Source organism: Venturia canescens, chromosome 6 (genome assembly GCF_019457755.1).
Source record: "Venturia canescens isolate UGA chromosome 6, ASM1945775v1, whole genome shotgun sequence".
Taxonomy (NCBI): Eukaryota; Metazoa; Arthropoda; class Insecta; order Hymenoptera; family Ichneumonidae; genus Venturia; species Venturia canescens.
In genome coordinates, this window is record NC_057426.1 from 10,905,694 (window position 1) to 10,925,034 (window position 19,341).

Sequence of the window (19,341 nt, forward strand, 5' to 3'; positions counted from 1 at the left end):
TTTGGATCCCGAGCAACACACACGTGAATATTTACTGACATCAACGGTTGTGACTGACAATGCCGAGCTATTGAAAGCTATGACGTGTCAAAGCCTCCAAAGAAAATATCAGGAAAGAAGGAATTTATGAAGTACAAGAGAAATGCAGAAGCGTGAACCAGAAGAGGCTCGAATGCGTTTGTTATTTGTAGAATATTTAAGTGAGAAATATGTGCGTCGATACAAAATTAATTTACCATCATGAATATTTGTTTTCAATATCGTGTGCTTCGTCATTTATTCTCCGTACATTTCCACTCCTTCCTTGAACAGATAAAAAGCTTCAAACTTTAACTTTTTTTACGTACAACAAATGTACTAACGTAGAAAGTAACGTTATTTATAATAAGGTAAAAGCTCCCGAAGTCAGACTGGCTTCTATACTCTTTTGTTCCTCATCCATTACAGAAGGAATCGAGTAAATAATTCAGCTCCGTTTCTCCACTCACTATTTTACCGAAGACTTCGATCTTGGGTCCCATGCTATGACGAAGTTGAAAATCAACTATCTTCCTGGCCACGACGAACCTAAAAAGCGAAGAATCGGCAGGATGAAACAGAAGTCTGAAATGGCATGTCTTTGAAAGGAGATACGAAGCGGATTAAGGAAAAGCAGATTTTCAAAATAAAAGTATCTGTCATGAAAAAAGTTCAAGCGCATCGCTTCGAGCTTCTTGGAATTCTTCTGAGCTTTGTGTCGACAAACGAGAACGTCGGAAAGGTGCAATGACAGTAATGAAAATTCTTCCTTCGCAACTTTTCCGTAATTGTGTTTCGAGTGACTTCCTCCCAAAAAGAAATTATTCAAACCGCGAACATAGCGAATTTGGCTACGGCCATCCGAAATTTTCTATAAAATGATAAATTTTCAGTTCGTTTAAATTTTTAACACAATTTTCACTCCACTTCTCGCGAATCCGTAGAAAAAGTTGATAATTGCAGTGGAAAAGATGGTTAAAGAACGTAATAGAAGAAAGGTTTCCTAAGCAGTGGAGATAATACTGTAACATCGCACCGAGGCGAGGAGACTCGTGGGAGCGGAAATTGCGATTTCTAGATCGGTATAAAGAGACCCGCTTATACCTGTCTTTTAGCTCGTGAACGAAAGTCGAAGTACGGAGAGGGCAGTGTGGAAAGTGAGTGTAGAAAGAGCGAGGATTAAAGCATTTCGCGAATCGCTCAAGAATCCCACGGGTGTAGGTACCATAGCGCCATCATCACTCCCAGAATGGGACATGGGATGTTAAGATGTACAGAGTGCTCCAAAGATTATTCCGCTCCGTTGTTACACAAGAAAATACCGAATTCCGTACAGAAAATTCCTCATGAATTTTTCGCTACAATCCACCGTTGCAGTCCAACAATGAACACGTTCTGCAGTTCTTGAAATAGCCCGTATCTAAAAAGCAGCATGATACAGTAATACAACATCAATCCTACAGCCGAGATCCTCTTTCGTGTAGCAAAAGACAGGAAAAGCTTCATGTCCCCGTCGCGCTGACGCGTCCTCTCTGGGCTCTCGTTTTCCAGGAACGCTTCACATACATTCCTCGTTGAGACAGCCTCTCTACGATCCTCGTCTCTCGTCCTCCGACGTGCACTTTCGTGCCCTCCTTTTTATCTCTCCCCTCATTTCCTCCCCCTTTTTTTCTGTCTCGACTGCGATCCTGGCTACAGGAATACGTTGCTATAACTATGTCACTCGGATATCAGCGTGAGCAAACACGCGGGTAAGCCGGAAGCTGGCTCTAGCCAGGAGCGCATTTCGTTTTTGGCTGGTCCAGCGAAAACGACAGCTTCCTCGAATCCGGGTGCTGCTCGTTTGAGTTACCTTTATACGGTCATGGATAATCAAACAGAAAAACGCTCTTCTATGCTCACAGGCCGAGGGAGGGACAGAGAGAGAGGTAAATGGAGGGTCCATAAACGTATCGAACCTGTGAAGTTTGAGCCGTAAAAACGGTGTCAGTCCGAGGAACGAACCATGAACTATGCATAGTTGCAGCGAGAGGTTCCCTGAGCGCTTCGAGCAACGACCAAAAAGGGAAATTCTTGCTCTGCGTGCGTGTATCCATGATTGATCAAACCGACTGATATATCCATCGAGGGGGCTCATAACTCGATAAAAGTTTACCATGTTTACGATGGACGTTTCTCAACACTTCCATCGTGTTCTGAAAACAATTTTTCCATCTGCCAAACCGATGCTCAAACCACATATGCACGAGAAAATATCCGTCGAAAAATACGTGTTCACCTATACGTGCCCCTTCAAAACTCGACCTGGATTCGTGTTTTAAGGTCGTTCCAATATTGCATCGCTTGAGAGGCTTTTTTATCTCGTCGACAGGACTCGCTTCGCAATGAAACACGAAAAAAACGTTTCTGAATCAAAGCTTCAAACTGCGTGATGTATTCTAATGAAAATTATCATCAATTTCAAAAAAGTATCAAAAATCTTGACGAAAGTTACCCACGATGACGCATTCCGATGCGAGGGAAGTACTTCAACTTGTCATCTATTAAGAAAATCGAAGTTTCACTCCTCATTTTAGCACTTTTCGGAAAAATTACCGTACGAGCATCGTCAAAAATTTGAGTAAAAAAATGAGAACATCGAACTTTACTATAAAAAAGAATTTTCATTCTACAAACATTTTAATAAACGTCAAATATATGGACCAACCCACCAGGTAAATGTCTAAGAATTTCAAGAAACGTCATACCACGTCAATTCCATCCATGTACGACCATCATTTAACGCTGTTTATATTGAGAATCGAATGGGAAAGTAAAAACTGACGGTTACATAGAAAAAGCTCGTGACATTAAGCCGACACGCCGTTGAGCAGGGAGCAGTGGAACATTCGTATTTGAAATGTTGCCATAGCGACAACGTCAGTTGTTTCTAAGCTCAAGATTTCCGAGTTTGGAAGCTTGTATAGTTCGACATTACATCGAGTATTGAATCCATCGAGAGGAAGAAGATAAGTAACTGCAACACTGCGCAACTCTGACCCGAGGGAGTGCGATTCTCGTATCTCAGCGAGAAGAAAAGAACAGAGGTTCGTGGATTACTGCGTCCAGGGATGGAGAATGTTCCACGTTTCAGTTTCTTTACTTTTTTTAGAAAGAAATTCTGCCACGATTCTCATTTTTTTTGTACAAACTCTCGCAGTCTCTCAAGGCCTATCTACGAGTGATCGTTCTTCCTCTCTTTTCTCGACTCTTCTCCCGAATAAACTATATAGAAAAGTAAAAATAAAAAAACAACAAAAACAAAAAATCGTTCCGGTGGTATCCCAAATGTGCCTGAGCCATTACGAGATTTCCTTCCGCATCGATGGCGCCTGGAAAAGTTCGTGCAAACGAATATATCCCTTCGGCATTGCTTCAATAATATATAGGTAAGGAAAGCTGTAGATTTAAGACACGCAAAGTTCAATCGAGGCCAACGGTAATCCCAGCTGATCGTGGAATCACTTATTGAAGAAGCCTTTGTGCAGCTGGATGCAAGTAGATCCTTGAAAATAAGGAGGAGACGAAGTAAAACGAGTGGAAATACAAAGTCAGGACGATCAAGAGGTGAAAGAAAATAAGAGAAGATCCGACGTATAAAAAGTAACGTGGTCGAGGACAAGCCGAGTTATCTGTACGCTGAGAACATAGTGAGAGTGGGTTAAATTTTCCAACGCAGCGAGCATTCACCTTCGGACCGTTTAACTTCTCGGCATTACGATGAAAACAGAGTCGTCGCGAGCGGCATAAAAAGTAAAACCGAAGAGGAGGGTAAGCCTGCAGTAGGTTTTTTTTCTACAGCGCACAGAAGACGAATCTAGCTTCCGTGGGATCGCTCGAGCGTTAAAGAACTTCGAGAGGTGAGGATGAGGAAGCGTTGAGAAACGATAAAAAGACGTCAAAGATGAAAAGAGAAATATAAGACTGCAACGGATGAAAGTTAGGCTAAGTTTAAAAAAGGAAAAACCCTCGTCGCCTCGTCATTGTCACGGATCGTCTCTCCTGTCTTCCTCATTTTATAAAACTGCTGGAAAAGTTGGACCCCAAAGCTTCGATTCGAACTTAACAGCCACTGGTGTTACTTACGTGGCTTGAAATTCTCGCGAAATCTCACGCGTCAGTTATATATTTCTACCGATCCTCCTGCGTTAAGTAAAACGTATAGTTATATCGCAGCTATATTTCAGAATGGAGAATGAAAGGAAACCGGAAACCGAGGATACGGTTCACCCGAGCGTAAGATATAACGTTGACGGCATCAAAATCCTTCGGTGGCTACAAATTCTCCAAAAGTACAGATATATATCTCGTATATTCCAAGGAGATTTCAAACTCCCTCTCGAGATTTGGGACATGTGTCGATAATGCCAAGCTTCACGGAATTCTATCCTGAAAGAATAACGTTTGAAAAAGTATCCCGAAAATCGTACGAATGACAAGACAACGTCGCAATTCTTAAATTTATAAAAAATCAATTTTCAACATATTTTCGCGTACAAACAATTTTAGACTAAAGCAACGGGGTTGGTCAAATGAAAGAATTCAAATTATGTACAACCACGTGTTATGCGCTGCTCTCCACTTTATTTTTGTAAACAAATTCCAATTAAAATGTCGTGCCGTCAATGCCTCCTTGAGCCAGCGGCTTTTTGAGTGTTCGTTTCGGTCTCAGTCCTCCATTTTCACTGACGTGAGTCACGTGATTTTGTGACTCGCAGTGAAAATTTCTCTGTCGACATTTCACGCCTCAGGGTTTGAATTACGTAATGCACTCAAAATTTAACGGGCCATGAAGAAAATAAATTTGATGAGTGCGATAAGCAAAAATTTTTCAGTCCTTTCCACACGTTTTAGAGAATCCTGGTAATTTTAAACGCGAATGTCAAAGTAAAAATCACACTTACATTTATTTATGTGTGAATGTAAGAGAAACGAAATCAGTGGTGGCAAGGAAATAATCAATAGGAACAAAGAAAATGAAGAATGCGACGTTCAGCTGTCGAATAATGCTTAATTTTTATTTTAATTTTTTACTGACGCGGGACTTGCTCAATGATGTAATAGTTTTAGCAACATATTCTGAAACGGCCTAGACAAAAGGTGAATGTTCAAAAAACCAGAGTTTCTCTCAGCCCATCTCGCCATTCGCTTCGTTACGGTGAGCTCACGTTTGAAGAAGACCTGCAGATGACTCGGATGGAAACTTGGTGAGAAACGGGGCGAGAAAAAACGAGTGTAACAAAGGGAAAGAGAGAAAGGGGAAGAGAGCAAAAGAGGACACGTTAACGAAGGCAGAATAAGCAAAAGGCACACACAATCTCCGTAATGGTATTTTTTTGTAGGAAACCGCAAAAAAAAAATGACATGAATTTTCGAGAATATGGTATACACTGAGAGAAAAATATGTACGAAGGAAATAGAAGAAAGAGAGGAAAGGGCCCGTTTCGTCGTCGTCGTCGCCGCCGCCGCCGCCGTCGTCGTCGACGTGAATGCCTCTTCTCTACAACTGACGTTCCACGGTTCGCTCTATTGTAATTAAAAAGTTGAAACGTAGACGGAAATTGTTGACGCTGAGGGCTCGGATGTAATTCAGAATTTGAGAGGTTCGCCAGTACAGGGCTTCAACTCAGACCAACCACATTCCCTGACGTTTCATCATTGTAGTGCGTCTTCCATAGCATTCATTCTTCTCTAACGAGCTAAAATAAATGAGATGGGAACGAAACCGTATATCTATGCACTTGATGAGAGTTAATTTATTCCCTGATTTTATTCTTTCTCGCAATGAAGTATTTTGGCGAAGGTAAAAATATTGATAAAAATCCCTCTCTTGACGAAGGCTTCTTCTATATTGTGCAAAAAATTAGAACAATTTTCATTCGCTCGAGCAAACTTCGGGGAGGACAACTTTGAGGTTATTTCAACGTATAATTTTTTGTAGTTATACGATTTCGATATAATCATAAATATCATGTAATTACTGTAATTTTAAGGTATTCACAGTCACAGAAATTATTGCTACTGGCCCCATCTATATGAAAAACCTAAACTTTTTTCGTTCTTAAAGCATCTCATGTACGAAATGATTTTCTTAAGAGAGTCTTGAAATTTACACAGAGTTTAAATGGGTAGTCGACTGACACGCGTATCAAATTCGAAGGGGTTCGTCTTATTGGTTATCGAGATAAACGTGTTTAAATATGAAGAAAAATACACAGGGTTATTAGGGACTAAGCGTAGAAAATCGTTTATCTTTCCATATAACGAATGAAAGCTTCTTACGAATTTTATGAAAAAGTACACAATAACAATTGAGTATGTAATGAAGGTTTGGAAAAAAATTCGAGACGATAAAAATATATTACGTTAAAGATTGAACGAAATTGGTAACGAGCGCTCGTATAACCTCACATTTGCTTATTTCGGCATTTTGTTTCTTCTTAACTTGAGCCATTCCTGTAATAACCTTCTACCTTTTTATTAACACTTTTTTTTATCCACTTTTTTTTATCCACTTTTTTTTGTGTTTTCCCTTTGCGCTCTCTAAAGCGATTTTTTGCATAAAACGCTATAGTATTTTAACTAGGGACGAATAAAATTTGGGGTTCAGTCAGCAATGGATACCGGATTAATTAATGGCTTGTAATTTCACTCGGCAAAAGATGAGTTGAAAAAATTTATTTACTATTTCGAATGAATAACTCTGACATTAATATAAAGTGATTGTATTCTTAATTAAAAAGTGAATATCGGTTCACTTTAAACAGCCATAAAATACGATCCTTCGGGCATGATCTACCTTAAATCCTTCGTGGTCAAACATACGTCAAAATCAATGTCTTTCGCACCGAACCTTAGCGCGCGCCATTCTAGCACGAGAAACTGCATCAAGTTACGTTTGTTTATCAAGCTTACTCCAAATATTGAAGCAAGGAACTGTAGCCATCGGGAGAATGAACAATATTCAGGACAGTTCCAGGACCATTGATTCGTAGCCTTACGTAGACGAAGAAAATTATGAGAAGCTTATGGAGAACGAAATTTTTCAAATAAACCAACGAGTTTTGGAAACAAAGTGCTCTTTCAGTTCTTTAATTATCATTCCGACTTTTCGTGTTGGTTACAATTAAAAAGTGCAAGAAAGAACACACACCGACAAAATGAAACAAGAAAATGGTTGGGGACTCTTTTTCGTATATATTTCTACACTCTCATGGGAGCACCAATCTCTGATTTTCGTGACCTTCCCAGTGAGCAGCTGTTGCTACTGTCGCTGACGTTACTCGAGCAAACGACCCCCTTGCCTCGCCCTAGTGAATTTCTAACGAGGCAAACTATCTTTGCATATTACTGTACATGATATGTATGCACGTATGCAGATATGTATAAATGGGAGTTTCTGCATTGAGGTGGGAAACGGACACCACCGCAACGCGCCAAAACCAGAAACGAGTTTACGAAAAAAACAATAAAAAAACCGAAAGAAAATAAACAAATAAAGAAATAACAAACCGAAAGAAAGCAGGACGAGAAAAAGAGAATAACGTGGAGGAGGTTAGGTACGTGGAAGAATTACTTTTTTCTCGCCGCGTAATGTACGAGGAAAAATAGCGAAAAAGAAAAATAACGAATTTAACAGACTTCCGGGAAACCGAGATACTGGAACACGCCAACCTCGAGATAAAGTAAAACAGCTGGCGAGCACATTCACACCCGACAAGCTCCTTTTGAACTCGAAGGATATGAAACTCCCCACGGATACTTCACGTGTCAGAAAAAACTTCAAGGTAATCCCTTTGCGTATCGAATTTTTAGAAATTCTTAAAACAAAGAATTTTCACAAATTTCAACGTATGAAAAAAGATAACAAAAGCAGGGTCAAGCCGGAATTAGAATTCTCGGAAGCAAAATTCTTCAGTTCTGACCTCCATCGAGTCTGCGAGTAAGAGGCAAAAAAAAATTTTTTTGTTTTATATCGTTACAACAATGACTCTATTGATCACTCATAATTGCAGCTTCATTTCCAGATCTCCTGAAAATATAGCCCGCTCAATTATTTTGGATTTGCAATCTCAAAGTTTAAATCCATAGTCTAGTTCTGGAAGCTAAAAATATGTTGAAAATTGTATGGACTCTTGTCCCAAACGACACAAATTTTACAGGAGTGTATGAAAAATTAACTTTCCTCTAGAAAATCGCGAATATAGCATTTTCTACATACATCATTCATTTTCGTAGAACGTTCATGTTTGAAGTACGAGTATTCGGTTACCTGGTTTCGTCCCAAGACCTCAAAAAACAACGAAAAAATGACCTATGATACTGTCAAATAATAAAGATGAAATCATTGGAGTTCTTACTATCTGTACGAAAAAAAAAAAACTAAGAAAGAAATATTAAATTAAAAGTAAAAATATGAAGTTTTTGTAAAGACGAATTCGTTGGAACTGCAAATAATTCGGATGCTCCGTAAGATCCCTGGATCAGAGAGCAAATGAATTTCACCCTGTCTCGCGATGTCTTTGACTGTCTCGCGATGCTTCTTTATTTCGAATCGATCTTTACGCTCTGGAGCAAGAATAAAGATTGGGCGGACAGTGAAAAGAATAATGAGGGTAAAAGAAGCGAAAATGCGGGCTCTCGTTATCGTCGCCAATGTATTCGCTTTATCGGAATCCCAAGCATAGAAAAAACGAAGGGATTTCGTTTCTCGAGTACTCTCGAATTCTTGGCAATTATTTCGGGGCCATTGTGGTAGTATTTTTTTAGGTCGAATAATACGTCGATTGATGGTACAAATTTGTCAAACGTTCAATTGAGTCCACGCTGTTTCGATGATAATAATAAGATAACGAAAGTTATTGAATTATTTTGAAGGCAAGAAATGCGTAAAAATTTATCAATGACGAATTCTCTTCTTATACTTTTATATTTAAACACGTGAGCAGAAGTAACGAGAGTTGCCTAAAATACAGTGGCCCATAAAGCCTTCCGGTTTTCGTGAGGCTTTTAATACTTTAACGGGGCGTTTAAAGCCCTAGACCGTTGGGTCGTTAATAAGTCGTCGCAGTTGGTAACGCTCTCGTGATACCAGGAGGAACCGTGGAGGCGCTCTAAATTAATTCATACATAACTCACCCTCGATTATCGCGTTAGTCGAGAGTTATTATAGTGAAAGGTCGTACGTATATATACACTGAACGAATATTTGTCCCAGTGCAGCGAGTTTCAAGGATATTAGAAGTAGAAATTCCGTGGTAGTAGTTAGTACTGTGGCACAGAAATTATCACTCTCAAAAATCTAGTACACTGTCTGCTTGACGAGTTCTCCTCTCTTGTCGAGAGGAATAAGTACTCCAAAAGTTTTTGTTCATTAAAACGAAACTCGTTTGTCACGGAGATATGAAGAATGCATTTAAACGAGCAGAAATGAGCACGTAGAACTATTCCAATTGCTTCAAAGAGCACTCGGTTTATTTCCTTCCCTTTTTCTCAGTATCATTATATTTTCAATTTCAAATTATAGCTCAAATGCATGGAATATTGAGAAAAAAAAGAACACTCGAAGAGTTAGAGAAGCATTCCGGACTCAGACGCGCTGGAGATAGCGTAGAAGTTATTTTAAAAATCGAATAACACTTCCGCTTGAACGAGGTGATAAAAACAATTTCCATTGAATGAGAAATCATAGAAAATCGCGGTGATGTTAAAAATCGTAGAAAAAAACGTCAGTCCTTCATGAATATAAGATGGAAATGCGTCGCATTCGGTAATCAATTATTGATTATTATTTTTGCATCGACCTCAATCAGCATGGGCCTAGAAGTACCGCACGCACTGAAAAATTCAGCCACGTGCGAGGAAAGGCAACAATTTCAAACGCGTTGAAAGTCAAGGGTGGTTTGATCCTCGTGGATGAAGGGCAACACAAATATTCAATGACGCTTGAGGACGCTCGAGAGAAGATGCTGAAAACAATGAGGTGTCAGACGTCAACGTACGCGCGTCCAATTAGTGAACGCCGCCCGAGGAGGGACGTGAGTGGCAGTAGAGACAGGCAGAGGAGTGCGTGGTGCGAGACTTTTTCGAAAGCACCACCAGGAGGTGCTTGGAATCCTCGGAGAGGATCTTACGACAGGCTCGTATTTGTATAACTAAGCGAAGGCGCAATTGACGAGAAAAGAGGCAAGGTGCCCGGCGAGGGCAAAAGTGAAGATTGAACTTCAATTTCAGCCGACCGCAAACGAGTTACGGGGAAGAAAAAAAATTCTAGACCGGCGTGAAGATTCATAAAGCTCTGACCTGGTGTCCCCGACTCGTTGAGTCGTATTAACTGAGACCCGGCCTGATGCTTGTCCACGAGAGAAAGAGGGAGGGCAAGAAAAAGGAAGCGTAGAAAGCTAGACATGTCAAACGTGACAACGGAATTTCAGACTGTTTCTAGGCTCTTATGCATATAAAATTATACATATAGATATACGCGCTTGTATTTCCAGAATCCTCTGGTCTCTTTGCTTATTCCACGCATACATAACTACTCGAGGAAGGTTGAAGGCGAGCAAACGTCGAGAGTGATTGCAGAGAGACCAGGAGAAACTCACCGAGAATCTCGGGACACGGAGCAAAAGAGGAACGAAGGAAGAAGACAACATTAAATATATATATATATATATATGCGTATTCACAGTCCGGACTATATAGTTGGTGAAAAGGATGCCTGATGTACGTGTGTGTACGAGATAGTGAACGAGAGAACGAAGTAGATGAGTGTCTAGGATAGGGGAAGCAAGCCCATCTCTGTCCTCTTACTCCACCACCACTTCTACGTCGCAAACCCCTCTCGACTGAAAATGCACACTGTGCTTGAGAGCGTCTAAACCCTGTTGAAACTAGCTGCAACCCCAACGACAATATACATTTTCAACCTGAGCAGGAAAGAGAGAGAGAGAGAGAGAGAGAAACAGAAACACACACATGGGACAGAATAGAGAAAGAAGAAGATGAAGCAAAAGAAGATGAAGAACAGAGAGCAAAAGAGAGAGAGGGAGAGCGAGGAGAGGAATTGTACGAAAGCTCCAGCAGGTCAGATTAATTTACTCCAAACCACTCGACTTTTCGTTGCGGCTGCGGTGACGCGCATTGGATGGAATAAATTTACGTTGCTCACATCCCATAGTTGTACGATACTCTCAACCAAGAGATGTGATTAAATAGAATGTATAGACAGCTCGCATCTCGCTACATCCGCGCATGCACGTATCCGTACATACTTAAAGCATATGGTCGACCGTATGCTCAGCTCTTCGTACTTCTCACCTTCATTTCGCCACAATCTCTGAATCGATCCACCAAGGATGACGAAAATTTCTGAAGTTTTTTCTGCTTGTGAAATCTTTTCCGACTAAATATCTGCTGACTTCGGAGATCGCATGCTCGCTTACGCCTTAAAGCTCCACCTCTTTGTCTCCCCTGTCCTTTGTTCCAGCCACGCTCCTTTGCCAGCTTCTCTAATTACTAATCACAAAAAAAGGACCGACCTCCTCAGCCATCCCTTTTGCCACTTCTTCTCTCCGCCACTAACTTTACTGGGATCGCCGATGTGCAATGCTCTTATTCCAGGCCACCTGCTCATGCTCCTACGTGTATTCGCGTGCGCGAGTTTGTTCGTGCATGCTGTTTTTGTTTTTTTCACTCGCTGCCAGAAATCCCCGGAACTCTTCATGATACATGCCTCCAGAGGCTTCTAATGAAAATGGCGGTTTACCAACCGGGCCAGCACATATCCTATCTCGAAGTCCCTAACTAACGGACTGACGAAATATTAAAACTAGTGAGGATGTATATGTAGCATGCCCTCGGCAGGGTTACTTCTCCTCCTCATCATCAAGACTATAATGATACACTCGGAGCTGTACGTGTAACCTACCCAACGAGTTACACTGTAAGGTACACCGAATTTCATACAACATACATGACGGCGGAATAAATTCATCTCTCCCTGGCTCGTCCAACATTTTGCCTCTGGCACTTTTGTCGAAGCCTCTGATTTGTCCCTTGGCTAACAGAAAAAAATGAAAGTTTTTTCATTAAAATAGTGAGGAGAAAAGTGCAATATCCGTTAGGAGGTCATTGGAATCTCATTGGAAAGCCTTTGTGTAGCCCAAGAGCTTATTTTTTATCTTTCGCTTTTGCCATTTTATATCGATCAATTGATTTTTCATTCGGTTATTAATTTCATGGGAATCATGGTTTTTAACTTGGATCACATGATCTGAGAGGCGGAAATAACCAACTTATTTGTATCATGCAACGGTACGACATTGAAGCTCTCCTCCCGTTATTAGTCAGCTGTTAATACGGTGACACCGTTGTACCCTGGGACCAACAAGTTTTCGTTTCCCCTTATGATCCCAGTTGGACCGGCGGTATTAATCGTAAGTTCTGACAGCTGCGTGGGGATCGAGCTGAGGGTTGAATAACTTGTTTGCATGAATACCTGGGAGACGCATGAGGGAAGAACAGTTCGAGTGCTTACATCCGGTACATTCGGCTCGGTTTTACTATCTTATTTGTTCCTTTAGAACGAGAAGGTGGAGAGTAAAAGAGGCGAAAACTCTCGTTCAGTTTCAATAGCGGAAAAGTAAATCAACATGCGGAGAATACCATCAGATATATCCCACGCTATCATGGTAGAATGAAAAGCATTCTATGGAAAACTACGACTCGCGCCTGGTACGTGCTCCACCTTCGCACTTGATTTTTCCTTCAAATCCACTCTCTTGATCCCTCTTTTTTCCACCGTTCCGCTCTGCAAAGCACCCTTGTTCGTTGGCACGCGACTGTACGGACTCACCTAGTCCTGCAAAAGAAGAAAAAAGAACGAGGAAATTCCTGCCATAAGAAAGAAAACATTCGACCCTCGTTGCTCACAGTTGGACGAATCCCACGAGAGGGCGAGCCGTATTCAATGTTCCCCGCTGCAAATGCCAAACACTTTACAAAACCCCGGGCATTACTTTTCTATATTCCAAGTACAACGAAAATGAATTTTTTTATAATATATTTCAGTTGAAAAAAAGTCCTGGATAATCGTGAAGAGAACTACTCTTTAATTCTACGCTTCAAATTCTTCTTCGCGTCTCCTCTGCGTGTTTTCTTGCCTGGATTGCCTCGAAAATATGGAGAACTTTCAATTTAAATAAATTTAAAAACCAAACCCTTGAAAAGAATCTGAATATTCTTGTATTTCAAAAACTCACGATCGAAATTTTTTATTTAAATTTCACTACGACCACGAAGCTAAGTGTTAGGCAATTATAGTTTTAGAACATTTACGTACTCTTAAAGAATGAAAAATTTTTTCGTTCACTTGTTCTCAGCTTATTGTTTATTGTGAAAATAAAAAAATTTTTTCGAATTCATTTGATCTTGAGTACAAAAGTGTGGCACATATCTTATAATTCTAAACTGGTTGCCAAAACTCGTACGAGCAAATTATTCATCAAAATACACAATTACAAATTTAATCTTTCCTTAGCAATCCGAAAAAAGCTCCATCAAAATTTCTCAAAGTGGTCATAAACGAGCTAACTTAATGCCAACATTTTATGTTTCCACATACTCATAAATTTTCTGGGTAAAGCATCCCGAGGAACGATTGTGTACGAATTTTTGTAAAAATCGTTCAGAAATTGAGATAATTATTCAAATTTGTAAGTATGCGATGTAATTGTGGAATTACCACAATTCATTGGCGCAATAAAAGCAAACCAGTGTAAAAGTAGAATATAATAAATACGTGAGCCTAACAACTGTCACCGGAGCGGAAGCGTTGCTTGTATTTGGCGTAAGGGTACATCCGAAGGATTTCAATGGTTAGAATTATCCGAGTGAACATTTTTGGTGAGTGAGTCAAGAGGTTTTGGGAGCTCATTAAACTTTCTGAGCCACAAGCGGCTGATCCACGACTATACGTCATTGCTAAAGTTTCCAATCCAAACAGGGCCGTGAAAGTTAGTGACCGGGGGCTTTTGAAACGTGCATCTCAATCGGGTCGATGGCTACCACACCGAGACAAAAGTCGTGCAAAAGAGACACCACATAAAAGATGGGAGTATCAAACTCACGTTTTACAGTTTGCTGCATGAATACAACAATCAATTGTTAGAGTGCTAAGATAACCAACTAATTACGAATTAATTTTTCATCCCGTTCGTAGCTCAGCTGACTGCTGGAAAACTTAGTACATTTTTTCCTCTTCCACAGATTCCTAAGCTCCAGAGTTCCACGCAATATCTCGAACTTTCTCCAGCCCCAATGCTACCATCACGTGGAGTCTCTCTAAACAAGCTCGTATATAGATATTCCATGTTTAGCAAAACACGTGGATGGAAAGCCATGACAGCGTGTGGCTTTTAATATCATCCTTGACGAAGCTCTATGTACGTATGCCATAAACGCTAATAGGGTTTTACACCACGAGGGATTTGTAACAAGTTACGGAGAACCCCGAGCACTTGGATGCCGAAGGGATCGTTTCGCAACTCTCTGAATTAAACTTTGTATGGAACGTCTACGCATGGCCCTCCCTCTTTTAACCCAGCGTGTAAAGCGAGTGGAGGATTTCATTTGATGGTGCAGTTGTCAGAACTTGATGGAAATTCGATATAGAAATTGAAGCTTTTTAGTGAAGTAGGAATTTTCAGATGGTACAAGCCACGGGTATCGTTTGGACGGCCGAAAAACGAGAATAAAAGACCGAGTGGCTGGCGAAGGCCGAGGGTAGATCGACATCGGTGGATATGAGTGCTGGTATATAAAAGAGAACGAGCGAGCGAATGAGAAAGAGGGTGAGAGTCGATAGGCACATCCGGTAGGACGTTAAATATGGTAATGAGTTTCGACACGTACGCTACCAATAGTCATCAATTATTCTGAATAATGACATGCAAATAGGACACAGTGTAGGCAATTAATGTCACTATTTGCGGAGGCTTATCCCTCGTGTGGAAGCTCAACGTAGAACCACTGGCAACGCTAACAACGATACAGCGACAGATGCATCGTGTATCTCCTCTTACTCGCTAGCCTCGCGCGCTGTATACATACGTAACACAATATATGTTTGTCGTTGGAAGACCACCACGACTACAGCATCCATATCTGCCGTGCTCGTTGGATATTCGACAAACAAGTGATACTGATCGAACCCTGCTCTTGTAATGTAGGTCGCGAAGTGAAACTAACCCGGACAATATTTACATTGTACGAACAGCAGGTAAATCATTTTCATAAAATCATCTACAAGCCTGGGCTCATTGATGAAATCTCCAAATCACTCGATTGCTTTATGACGCATTATTAAATTCATTAATTCTCTTAAGGGTATGCATCAGTCATGAAACTTCAGCTCAAATATTCCAGCGGACGTCAAGCTTGACCAGCGGACGCAGGACAACAACAAAATTCTGATGACAAGAGCGTTGTGGTCATGGTTGAAGCCTCGTTGAAAAATTCTCTTGAACTCGCAGAGGCAGAAACCCGACTGAGTCATGCTTGTGAAATTTTTAAAAACTGTGTGATTCGTCAATCGTTATGTTTTTATATTTTTTTCTACGTAAGTCCTTAATCTGTTGTTACACCTTCGATCCTTTTTCCGATCCCTTTGTACCCAGCAGTCGAGTCCGTCTCCAGAGTTTCTGTGCTATTCCTTCAAGGCTAAACAATGGAAGGATCCAAGTTAATCCACCACAGACTCTTCATATAGGAACGATTCCAGCGTGCTTGATCTGCGCAAAGAATAAAATACAAAGAACCCGATCGCAGTTATCGTTTTTTTAATGAGCAACGATGTGACAACTTTTGCAACGTGCAATTGAGAGGAACGCGGTGAGATATGAGAAGGTCTCCTTTCAAAAAGGAAGATAGTAAGAGCTTAAGGATAATTTCCAGTCGTTTCTCTTGGCCAAGACGAAAGCGAAGTATCGGCTGAGCCCGTTCCTCATCTCCTATCTCTTCCCACGCTTCTTTATCTATCACGATTTTTTTACCTTCGCTCTATCTTACTCATTTGGTCGAATTCCACGCGAATCCACGAGACGAAAAAGTATTATGCAACATAATATATGGCGAACGATATATCAGAGGGTAGAGCCTCGTCCTCGTCCGCTTGGAATAATTTCACGTAAAAGAACATTTCAACCCTTGCCGGTTGGATGAAGAAGAGAAGAGAAAAAGAGAATAGGCGAGAAAGGATTTAGCACTTTTCTGTATTTACGATGTACGAACTTTTCTTCTCCCTCTCTTTCTCTCTCTCTCTCTCTCTCACACACACACACACAAACATACACAGTCACGCTCGAATTTTTTTGTCATCTTGCTGTGTAATACACAGTGTACACACCGTTATATTCGGACAATACAATTTACTGACAATGGGGAATAATATTTCATTTAAGGTACCACGTCATTTCCCGTCTCAGCTACAAACTCCGGTGTCACTGTACCTAATCTAAGCTTCATCGTGATGATATGTGAGGCAGCGTAGGCACTGTACGAATTCAGGGTAGAGATTCTCGATAGGCAACGAATAATTTAAGGGACGATCTCATTGTCAAAATAGGCTTCACTAGGGGAACAAAAATTCTAACTTTCTTTAAGGTATTCCTTTCGCGAAGCCGAATATTCTTTAAATAACTGATTTTAAATAACAGCAAAGTATGCATGCGAATAGATCGGCGAAATTTCAGGTCAGGTTATCGAACATTTACTAAAGAATGAAAACTTGAAAAATCGTAAAATTTATATGGGAGCTTATAGAGATTCCATCTTCACTACATAACTCCAAATATCTTATGCAAACTGTCTCACAGATAGAAAAAAATTTAAGAAATCCATAGCGACGATAATAATAAAGGATTATCGAATGCTTAAAAGAGACATTAACGATAGAAGTTGAAAAAATGGCAGAAGCAGAAGCCTTTCCTATGTAACTGAGCGACTTCTCAGAGATTGAGAATCAGTCCAAATTTCGAGTGCTTTGCGCCACCAAAAAATACGGTCATGCGAAAAGAAATACCTTAAATGAAACCGTCTTGTTTTTTTTCATCATTTCAGATTCTGGGGCAATTATAATTTGCCAAAGAACCTACAACTCTAAAATGCAGTGAATTTGAGCACCACATTGAAGTTTAAAGAAGTATTTATTCATAGCCACTGTAAAGATTGCCAAAAACGATGTTCTAATCGTTCGAAAATGTGTTACATTTTGTATCTTATACTTCGCGGTATGTTAATCATGATTTTATGACGTTGCTACAGAGTTTATTCGGAGCATCGTCTTTAATCGACGCATTATTAATCCCGACGAGGAATAAGTATGCCGAAATTTTCAGCGAGATAATTAAACCAGAATTTTCCGATGGTTGAACTAATCGAGAGTTACATTTTGTGTCCCATCTTGAAGCTCTAAATATAAACTACAACAGATTATAAACAGAAATTTCAATAGCACGCTTCAATATTTGTTGGCAAGACTTTCTTGTGGCTGCAATAAAATGATCGATAACAGGATAATAAAATAAAGAGAGAATTATAATCGAGCGCTGGAATCTATCGTGCTCGAATGAGCATCGTATGTACGAGATATTATTCTGTGAATATCCTTAACGACTATCGATATACAGCATCCAATTCGAGTTGAGATGAGTCTAATGGTCGGGAAACAATAATAATATATACAATGACACGGTCACATCGGAATGGCCGTCGTTATTTATATCGTCCTTTGTGATTACGATCCTTTATATTAGTGTGAAGGAGGTAAACAGCGGTGAAGAGTTCCGAGTCCACAAAATCCACAAAAGAATACGGTGCTGAAATTGGAAAAGGATGAATGAAAGAAAAGAAAAACTCTGAAATAATATTTGACCAAGAATGTTATTAAGGTATTACTGGATGGACAGCCCCCACCCGATAAATTGTGCCTGAGCGGAATTTCCGTACTTCGTGATGCAATGAAAATTTGAAAAAATTCAGCAACGTTTGGAAAGTTATGAACTACAATTATCAATAATAATATTGCCCAAAAGTTATTAATAAATTGTTTAAATAAATAATTTTTTAACAATTTCACAGTAAACCCTTGTTTTTTTTTACGAATCGAATGTGCGCATTTTTCTGAATGCTCGTGATTTTTTTCAGAATTTTCATGGATTTTTGAAATTCCCTTTTTTTAATTTTTTAAGTGGCTCTATTTGTACATTTTTGATGCAGTAACCTTGAGATTTTTCAAAACTGATGGTAAATATGTCTTCTAAAACGTATCCAAAATTCAAATTTTTTATAATTCTTTTCAAAATTTTTTCAAGAAATTTCAAAAATCCACGAAAATTCTGAAAAAATTCATGAGCATTCGGAAAAATACACACATTTGATTGGTAAAAAAAACAATAGGTCACCGCAAAATTATTGAATAATTAATTGTTTAAACAATTTGTTATTAACTTTTGGGCAATATTATTATTGATAATTGTTGTTCATAGCTTTCCAAATGTTGTTGAATTTTTTCAGATTTTTATTGCATCACGAAACACGGAAATTCCAATCAGATATAATTTTTGGTCGAGCTATCCATCCAGTTATACTTTAACGGTACTTTCAAAACTCGTTCGAGCCATTGTGCATGTTCTCAGTGTATGAAATAATGAATTCAGTTTTTTCGTTGACATTCCACAGATATATTTACTGAACGAAAAATATCAGTTCTCTCGCGTCAAGCGAGAGAAAACGAAAAAAAGAAGTGAGCATGAAGAGATGAGACTAAAAGCAAAATAACCGGAAATCAATGGGAGGATGGAAGGCTTTTTAATACCGTTGGGATCCAAACAAGGCTCGTCTTCGATTTATGCGTGATTGATCCAACTGAAACTGACTGGTGCTCTTTGAATCTGACACAAGTTTAATATACAGCCGCTACCGCGTCTCTTGATTATACGTAGTTTCCACCATGCGGAAGTTCGACAAGAACGAGAGAAAGAGATCTACGAGATTAAATTCGGGCTATCGGATTATTGGAGTAGCGAGGATCGGTAACGGCTAATACGGCAATATAGAGCAAACGAAAAAAGAGAGATAACGTGAACCGTGGATTTACAGATGAGAAATGCTTTCAAGTAAAATCCGAGAAACGAGGGAACATGACGTGACTTCCGAAATAACGATAAGGATAGAATACGCGGGGAATGAAGGATAGTGAGAAAGAGATGAAAATGGGCATGAGCAAGA

General features: G+C 39.8%; 1 protein-coding gene across 1 annotated transcript in view; it reads left to right on the forward strand.

Moving 5' to 3' along the window:
• Nucleotides 1-5,498: 5,498 nt before the first annotated feature.
• The window catches only part of LOC122412216 (lysosomal acid glucosylceramidase-like), a 53,853-nt gene continuing 40,010 nt past the window's right edge, over nucleotides 5,499-19,341 (forward strand). The window contains exon 1 of the mRNA XM_043421625.1: nucleotides 5,499-5,576. The gene's annotated coding sequence lies outside the window, so the exon portion shown is untranslated. The remainder of the gene's footprint in view (nucleotides 5,577-19,341) is intronic.